The sequence below is a fragment of the Olea europaea genome, chromosome 10, assembly GCF_002742605.1.
Source record: "Olea europaea var. sylvestris chromosome 10, O_europaea_v1, whole genome shotgun sequence".
Classification (NCBI taxonomy): Eukaryota; Viridiplantae; Streptophyta; class Magnoliopsida; order Lamiales; family Oleaceae; genus Olea; species Olea europaea.
The window spans coordinates 15378884-15387557 of NC_036246.1; the positions used below are offsets into that span (position 1 = coordinate 15378884).

The following is an 8674-nucleotide window of genomic DNA, read 5'->3' on the forward strand; positions in this document are numbered from 1 at the left end:
AAATATGGCATACGTATGCATGGTGCCCCAACCCACAAACTTGCTACATAACAGTGGAAAACCAGGCTCCCGAAAATTCACAAAACGCTTTAAACTTAGATGTTACATATGCATGGTGCCCTATATGAAAATGTAGAACATGCCCAAATCCGGTCATCCCAAAAATCACAATGAAAGTGAAAACGTGGATGTTAATTCTACAATGTCATTTGATAGCCAGCCATGCAAACAGGTATGAATGTAAACACATCGAACCAACCAAGTAAAAAAGGACCGTTACAGTGGAAGGCAAGCAAACAACACTAGTTTCCCCTTTATAATTACATCCAAAACACCAAATGATGCAACTGCGCACCGAGCAATCAAAGAGATATGCAAAACAGCAAGTTGGTTTGTGAATTTCTTGTGTGAGATAAGTTCAATACATATCTTACATCACAAAAACAAGAGAGAAGAAAGTGCTTTCACCTCGTCTAGTTGTAGCAGTTGCAAAGAGCTATGGACATATACGTCTCTTTTCTTCGTCCACACTCCACAAAGTTTGGTTCTGCAACAATAGAAAGAAATGTTGCGCATAAAAAAACGTATTGAAGAGGAGCATACATTGAAATTGCCACATTTCTTGAATACCAATCTCCAAATATTTTAATTATTACGCATTGTAAACTGAAAGTGTATATCAAGTATAACCAAAAGTAATATTAAAGCTAATTTCTAATGGTCAAATCCCTTTTCCAAATCAGCCCACAGAATATTGATTCCTATAAGTTACACCTAAAGAATTCATGGTTTTGATAGAGACCACAGTGCTGAATGTTGAAATGTGAAGCAAGGATATCAGGTTCACGACATATGTATTAAGAGATTGTTCATATTCACACATGAAGATTACTGAAATCAAGAAACTAGAAATTGACATCATAACTCAACTGATTGATGTTTAAGCAGTTATAAAGAGAAAATACACTAAGTGCTTACGGTTTCGCATATATCCAAATCAATCTGGTATTCTCGTGCAGTACTACTGCATTTGATTACCTAAATGAGTTTAATGACGGGCAAAAGAACAGGTACTGATCATAATCAATTCTTCATATAATCAAGATTTATATTCTGACAGGATTTTGTCAAAAATATGCAGAGAATTTCTTCTGCGATTATGGAAGTGCGATGGGAAGGTTTGAAATTGGGAATCAGCAGTTACTATTGGAGAATACTAATAAAGATATAACTATAGAAGAGCATGTGTAGGATATGAAGAGAGTTAAAAGGCATAGAGAAGTAAAAACCCATACAAGTAATTGCAAAATCTTATCAAAGGAAACAATTTCTCAGTATTTTTACATGCCAATTACAAAAGCAGCAAGGGAACTTAATATGGGATTAACCCTTTTGAAGAAAAGGTGTAGAGAATTAGGAATTAGAAGGTGGCCACACAGGAAGTTGATGAGTCTACAAACCCTAATCAAGAATGTCCAGGTATGTATATACTATTTACTTTCAAGCCTATGATACCGAACTTATTACAAAGTATTTAAGTTACTCGCTTTACGAGTTTTACAGGAGTTAGGGTAGGAGGAAGGAGAAGGGAAGTTGAGAGATGCAATACAAATTTTAGAGCAAGAGAGGAAGTTGATGGAAGAGGTTCCTAATTTGCAATTGGCGGACAAAACTAAGAGACTGAGGCAAGCGTGTTTTAAGGTAAACTACAAGAAGAGAAAGCTCATGGCTGGAATGCCATCAATGATATCGAAATCAAAATCTGCAGGCTCTAGTGGTGATAATCCAGCAGCAAGTGTTGAAACAAATTTCAAACAATGGAGTATATAGAGGATCATACAAGTTACGAACACATGCACAATCACATCTAAAAACACACACAAATAAACAAACACATTCAGAACAATGCATCTTTTCAATTTTCATCTCTAACTTCAATCCACAAAAAAGTATACACCCATAAACAAACACATCTAAACACACACACAAATAAACACCAAAATGAAAACCCAATAAATCAATTTCAAAAACGGTAAAGACAACAAATGCAACCACAGAAATCAGATTCACTTACGTACAGGTAATGCTCGGTAGTTGGTGGTGGACAGAGAGGACCGACTTTCAGGGATTTACAGACTTCGGTGAGGGAGAGGAGTTTGCCAGCGGTGGTGGATTTCGTCACAGAGAGGACCGACTTTCAGGGATTTAGGGACTTCATTTTGTCTTCCTTTCCTTCACGACATTTTGGGTCGCCGTCGGTGGTCGCTTTCGTCACAGCGGTGAGTGACTTTTACAGATTTACGGATTTTGATTTCTCTTCCTTTCGTTCAAGGCATATGGGGTTCGCCGGCGGTCGTCTACTTCGCGAGAGAGAGGACCAAATTTTAGGGATTCAGTTTTCTTCACAGGATTTCTCTTCTTCGAATGGGGGGGGGGGCAGGGGGAGAAATAGAGCTTGCATTTTCATTTTGCCACGCATTTTTTTCTCTTTCTTTAATAATTCAATTTCATCTGACAATCTTTCATAGTTTTGTACAATTTGTTTGATTGGTCAAATCAAAATTTCATTAGGATATGTTGGGTATTTATATTTAGCTTTAACGCCAAATATGTCTAAAATTGTCTACAATTGACATTTTTGCAATGTCAAAAAATAAGTGACATTTTTTTAAATACAAACGAAAAAGTTGACTATTTTGATAATTTCCTCTTAATAATTATATATGTTGGAATTAGCAGAAGGCACCTGCAGTCACGGCCCCTTCTCCCTTTGCATACCAAAGCTATTATTTGCAGTTAACTTATTTGAATAGTTGGATTAAATTAACGCATCTAAATAGTTAGAGGATCAGATTAACTTATTCAAATAGTTAAAGGACCAAATCAAAGCATCTAAATTGTTCGAGGACCTAATAACTTATTTGAATAGCTGGAGGATTATAATAATGCAGCTAAATAGTTGACGGATCAAATAACTTATTTAAATAGTTGGAGGATCAAGTTCACTTATCTGAATAGTTGGAGGACAAAATTGATGCATGTGAATAGTTGGAGGACAAAATTAATGGTTCAGAATAGTTTGAGGACAAATTTATATATCTATATAATTAGAGGATCAAATTTAATTATCAAAATAGTTAGAGGACCAAATAAACTTATCAGATAGTTAGAGGACCAAATTAGCATATCTAATTAGATGGAGGACCAAATTAACTTATCAGAATAAATGAAGATCACATTTGCTTCTTTGAATAATTAGGAGGACCAAATTAATTGTTCAAAATAGTTCAAGGATCAAATTAATTATTCAAAATAGTTATTAACTTATCTGAATAGATGGAGGACCAAATTAACTTATCTAAATAGTTGGAGGACTAAATGATTTATCTGAATTTTTGGGGTCAAATTAACTTATCTATATAGTTGAAGGTCCAAATTAGCATATCTAATAGTTGGAGGATAAAAATGACGCATATCAATGATTGAGGACAAGAACAATCTATCACAATAGTTGGAGGATTAAACAAGGCAACTCAATATTTGGATGGCCAAAACAATGCTTCTCTATAGTTGGAGGGTCAAACCTATCTATCTCAATAGTTTAAGGACCAAAATGATGAAGCACAATAAATTGAAGACCTAAAACTTTCCAAAATTTAATTCATGTATAGCAATGTGACGAGTTAAATGTTTAAATAATCATCTAACTTATACCATAGTCACGGTTTACCCACTAAACTTCAAAGTATTTCAAAGTGCTCACTACATTTTGTCCGCTTACACTTAATCTACCATCCTTTAAAATCCATTACATGAGTTACTAATGTTGGAAGTTATGTTCGTTAAAAAAACTTACACCTCAACCAAACCAATATTTCATTACTTATCTAACTTATACTTAGTCAGGTTTACTCATCAAACTTTATTCCTTTCCATTTGTTGTTGACGTATTGCATGAAAATCTTACTATCAAATTACGATCCTTAAAAAAATTATAACTCAACTAAACTATCAACTTACCAAAATCATCATATGTGATGTGCGACTTCTATGACCTTGTAAACTTCTTTAAACCCCAATAATACGTTCCCATTTTTAGCTCTGAATAACACTAGCCCATTCACTCATCTCATTTATGTACAGCTACATTGCATATTGAGATAAAACCGATTGTTGAGAATGATGCGATAAAATATTTCTTATAAAGGCCAAATAACTCTTATTGCCCAGCTCCGCAAAAAAATAAAAAATAAAAAATAAAAGAATTCAAAGGATTGAAATTCCAATGAAATTCTAGACATCATTTTCCTATGTTATATGAGAATTACAAGAACAACTACTTTTCTATATTACATGAGAGAATTTTAAGAATGATACTTCTTGGTTCAAATTTGGCTGAAAGTAAATGGACTCTGCACTACACAAAGCTTTAAAGATTGGTTATGGAATTATGGTATATATACTTTAGTCCTATAAATAGTTTTCAATGAGAATATAGATTTGTTAAATTCTGGTGAAAAAGAAAATCAATATTTAATGAAGCAACCGCTAAAAGTATTATTATCCTTTTTCTGATCTCGTTTTGTCCAAAATTGTTCAAAAATTGGTGGGAGCCAAATTACTCTTTCTCCACTGGGAAAACTGAGTCTAAAGATAATAATTCTTAAAAGCACGATAGAATTGCAAACCTTGTTATTGATGATGTAGTTTATGCCATTCTTTTCGACACATCATTAATCATTGCAAACCTTGTTACTGTTGCTGTAGTTTATGACACAAAAAGTATTTTAAAATTTTGAATTTATATTTTATTCTCTAATAATAGCATAACTCGAAATTTTAAAAATCTATATATTTATAAAAGACAAACGGGGCGCAAGCCACGCTCGCCCTGCCCCGAACCGAACCCCACTCGACCCTTTGCCATCTCTATCTATCCCCCTAGTTGTACCATCTATTCAACGTCTCTCTAATCATAATCTTCCATGTTTGCAAGCTGTGATTAACTATTTGAGGAACGATACGTTATAAAACTCTGGTTAAATTGATGAACAAAGAGCACAAACACGAACATAGCCCAGAGGATATTCGACCATCAAAGTATGATGATATTTCCTACCTCAAATAGTTGCACACGTAGAAATTGGGATTTGAGAGACATTGTGCTGATGGTACAATTGGGGAATAGGAATTTTTAAGTAGTAGCTTCTCTCATTACACAGTCTAGCTGCAAATGGGTAAGATAAGTGAATTGGAGGGCTAGGGTTTTTTAGGATTAAAAATGGGAACGAATTATTGGGCTCAAAGAAGTTTAGGGGACTGTAGAAGTCGCGTCTCTCACATATGGTGATTTTGATGAGTACATGGTTTGGTTGAGTTGTAAATTATTTTAATAATCGTAACTTGCCATGTAAGATTTCTGTATGACACGTTTGTAACGAAGGGGACGAAATCTGCCGAATGATGGATAAATTTAACATCTCAAATATCAGTGATGACTGTTAAAGTTTGATGAGTAAATTGTCTCCAATTGTAGTTGGATGAATAATAAACATTGGTTTTGCTGAGTTGTAATTTGTTAATAGCCATAACTTGCCACGTATGATTTTTATTGGCCATGTCAGTGAATCAAGAAATGGATTTTTAGGGTGATGTAGTGCAATGAGCAAAGTTCAGTCTACATTTTGAAGTTTAGTAAATAAATTGTGACCATGATATAAGTTAGATGATTATTGAAACATTTAATTAGAAATGTAACCAAACTCAAAATCACCCAAACCTTACGACAAATTTCTTGAAACAATCTCCAAAGGTCGTTGAAATCAAATTGTTGGTGAATTGAATAGAATAGGGGGATGCTAAAAGTATAAACAGGAGAGGGGGATGCTAAATGTATAAACAGGAGATTAGCTTGCGATAGAGATGGAATGTGATAGATATGGAATGTGAGAAGTATGAGCAGATGAAACATGATTCTTCGACAGAAGTAAGAATTTATTTATGCCAATTAGTTTGCATTTTCTTGTGTAAAGAAAGGCCTTTTTTTATTCTTCTTCATTTTATATGTAACAATTCTTTTTGCCACGCCCTTGATTTTTGATTCCATAATGGTCTATGAATACTCCATAGATTAGTTTAATAAAGAGTATGCCCTGATTTCATTTAGGATAGAATTCTCTTGGGACCATTCGTTTGCTGGTTAGTGTCAAGGTGGCAATGGCACCTTTTGTATAATGCCTTTTTTGTCGTCGTTATGATTTTTCCCTTGCAATAATAACTACCATTTATTCTCAGTTCCATTGAATTTTTCAAATGAATCGACATGAGTGATGAAAAAAATTTTACACGACCAATTCCTCACACAATTCTTGCCTTATTTGATGCAGTGTAGGATAGTGATGGAGCCAGGAGTAACAAAGTTTTAAGAGGAGATTACACTGTCCCAGGGGTTTCAAGTTTACTGTGTGTAAATTTGGGGCCCTTCTTTTCTAGTCCAATCTCTAATATTAGGTTAATCAAAAACAAAAAATTAATTATTTTAAACAAGCACGGTTCCCTAGTTGATGGGCTTAAAATCTTTCTTCCTTTTTTATCAAACGAAATTGCCCCCAAACTTCTCTCCACGATTCCTAATAAACCACTCCGACAGTTACTCACCCCACGAATATCTCTAGTTAGTTATTCCACTCTGGCCTATCGAGGAACTTTTGCTCGTCACATATCCAAGCGAACTGATTACATTCTTCGTCTACCCCATCATTCCGTCAGATGTTATTTTTAAACCATCGTATTTACAGTCAACAAAAAAATGACTAAACCCAAGGGTTCCGAAAGGGCAATAAACGTCCATGCCACGCCAAAAAGAAGAGGAAAGAGGAAGCATGATAAAAGCCCAAGAAAATCCCATGTGAAAAAGGCATGTGCCCTTTAAATCTGTTCAATTCGTTTCGTGATTGGAATGGGGTAGGGTTTACGGTTTTGAACGCAGAATGTTTTGATCATTGGATTTTTGTTTTCAATGTTACGAATAATCTGTTGTCTAATCAGGAAAACCCAAAATCACAACTCAAAAACTGGGAAATGCAAATGCATATCTTGGAAATCTGTGACGTGAATGCATATCGATATGACTGCCTGTGACCTTACTAAAATGGGGATAGGGCTTTATAGATATGTATATTATGTTTTATAACTGTGAAGACTCTAAATGTGACCTTAATATGTGAATGTGACTAAAGTTTGTTGGGAATCTGTGACCTGAATGAAAAAAAAACTTTGTATGCCTGTGACCTGTCTGTTAACATGGTTGATGATGTGTTTTAGCCATACGATGTCCATGTGTGACCATTTCACCTATATGTGACTAAGTGGTCTCAATGCAAAGACTTACACATGTACATGTCCTGATTGCATGGCTAAATGTGACCATTTAATCCATATATGACACAAGTTTTTTTGTGAACATGTGTCCATACCAGGTGAACATGACCTTAAACTTGAAGAGTCATTATTTCATTTTCTATGCGTCTAAATTACAATACAAGTATTTAACAATTTTATCATTATTAACGCTTCATGTAGGTCTGGCAATTCAAAATACCAGAAAAAGTTGGTTTCCTAGCAAGATTATAACCTTTATATACAAGGGTGTTCTCACCACCATGCAATTAAAGTTAAGCTGATACTAGAAATAGATATTGAGGGATACATGTTTTGCCCACTTTCTGGATTACCATGAAATAGTGATTCAACCACAGTTGATTCACTACTTTCTTCTGAGGCAGGTTCAGTACCCGAATGAGGAAGAAATATGGTTTTACGTTTTCGGGCGATATGTCAGGTTCTCCATCTTTGAGTTATGTTTGGTCATAGGACTGAGATGTTCAGGCGATACAGATACTCAAGTTCTTGAAAATAGGTAGTTAAAGTTGAAGGCCAAATACTTTTCACAAGAAGATACTATTACACATGAAGATGTGAATGACACATTTCTATCTGCATGCCAAATGCCTGACCTCGATCTCGTTGAAGCCCTTCCAGATAATGACGTTGCAATGTTCGAGGCTTTGTATTTCATAACTGCCTATCTCTTTCCCCGTGACTACGAGAAGGTTGTCAACTATTTCCAGTTTGTTCTGGTTGAGACTATAATGAAATGAACAGTTTTCCACGGGGGCAAGCTATTATTCTAAATTACTCTGAGTGCATTAAGAGATGGCCTCAGCAGGAGGTCGTCGCACTCTAGGCTACAAGCATTCTTTGTAGCCTTCCAAGCATAGATATATGAGACTTTTCCTAGTCTTGACGGCATCGTGGTCACAAGGATATCAAGGGTGCATTCCCGTATCCTAAACTGGATGGCAGATGAGAAACTAGCAGTTGTCAAATTGGAAGGACCTGACTGCTTCTCCAATCCTAAGGTAAAGTTCCAATAAGCATCATGTAATCAATATCGAACTTTTGACTTTGCATTTATATAATCTACACATTGTATTACAGATTGAGATTTGTGACTTGGAACAAAAAGTAAAACGACGATGTCATATATGAACAGGGTCCAGTACAACAAGCTAATCTAGCTGACGTTCTCATCCGAGAGCTGAAGAAGAACCAAGTACAGGACAGAGAGGTCTATTGACCGTGCTGGTACTAGCGAAAAGTCCGTTCCATCAGT

At 35.2% G+C, this 8674-nt stretch overlaps 1 pseudogene; it reads left to right on the forward strand.

Annotated features, from left to right (window-relative positions):
* Positions 1-1254: 1254 nt before the first annotated feature.
* Positions 1255-7922, forward strand: LOC111400334 (annotated as a pseudogene).
* The last annotated feature ends 752 nt before the right edge of the window (positions 7923-8674 follow it).